Source organism: Pteropus medius, unplaced genomic scaffold (assembly GCF_902729225.1).
Source record: "Pteropus medius unplaced genomic scaffold, Ma_sr-lr_union100, whole genome shotgun sequence".
In the NCBI taxonomy this organism is placed as follows: Eukaryota; Metazoa; Chordata; class Mammalia; order Chiroptera; family Pteropodidae; genus Pteropus; species Pteropus medius.
Genome location: NW_024354500.1, coordinates 25,407,970 through 25,409,126, shown reverse-complemented (window position 1 = coordinate 25,409,126; position 1,157 = coordinate 25,407,970). Strand labels below are relative to the sequence as shown.

Here is a 1,157-nt window from a genome sequence, read left to right as displayed (position 1 = left end):
TAATTATCCAGGGGCCAGGAACTAGGCAACTAGAGAGCACTCTTGTAGCCTGAAGTTTGCCAAAATTATTAAAACTAGCCAATATTAAACTGTTTACCCTTCCCCAAACTTGCCTTTCCTGAGGAAAAACCAATAAAAGCAGCGGCCTAAGCATTCTCCGCATTGCCTGCCTTCTGCTTTCTGACCAAAACCTGGTGCTCTTCTTGTGGCCTTAAGTGACTAGGCTTGTCCCTCATTTCTGGAGAACTCTCAGTTAACAGTACACTTTTATTTCAATGGCATTGATCTCTCTATTTTGTCACTCAGTCATCTTTATAAATTAAGATGGGCACAAAACAAATAGAGTCATGTTTATAGTATGTTCTCACGTAGAAAAAAAGAGACTATAAATACACACACACACACACGTATACACACACAGCTTTAGGAAGAGTATATAAGAAAGAATTAGGGGGAATGGAAATAAAAACCTAGGGTGGGAGAGATAATCACTTTTAATACTCTTTTGGACAATTTAAATTATTTAAATGTATTGTTTTCATAGTAATAAAAAAATATAGTCTACAGCCATGCCACCCTGAACGCTCCCAATCTTGTCTGATCTTGGAAGCTAAGCAGGGTCGGGCCTGGTTAGTACTTGGATGGGAGACCACCTAGGAAGACCAGGCACTGTAGGCGTTAAAAAAAAATTTAAAAATAAAGATGACTCTCATTGGTATGTGGAGAAGGTGGAAAAGAATAAATTGGATTGCTATTTACAAAAATGGAAAAAATATGAGGCAGCGTTATAGGAAATGCTAAAACAATCCTACTTTTAAACTGGTGAAATTATATTTGAAGATTTGCCATGGGAAGAGAAAAACTTGATAAATGCTCTTCATTGCTCTTAGCAGGGGATACTGCAGCCACTGACAGCTCTTTCCAGAAGATAATTTAGATCTCATTTAACAAAACAGAAAATGAGAGCACTTTGCAATATTCACATATCTTCCTCTGGCAGAAAAAAATTTGTATGGTTTGTACCATGTGAAATTTCTATTAGAGAAGAGGTAATTTCTTGTAGTGCTTTAAAAGAGAAAAAAAAAGTTCTAACTGACCTTTTCCCCAATTTTATTGAGGTACAATTGACATAAAAATAATATTTATTTAAGGTGAAC

General features: G+C 36.0%; 1 non-coding gene across 1 annotated transcript; it reads left to right on the top strand.

Moving 5' to 3' along the window:
* The first annotated feature begins 559 nt into the window (after window positions 1-559).
* Window positions 560-678, top strand: LOC120595094 (5S ribosomal RNA). Its single transcript, XR_005650766.1, has one exon. It is a non-coding gene; the product is annotated as a 5S ribosomal RNA (ribosomal RNA).
* Window positions 679-1,157: the final 479 nt, after the last annotated feature.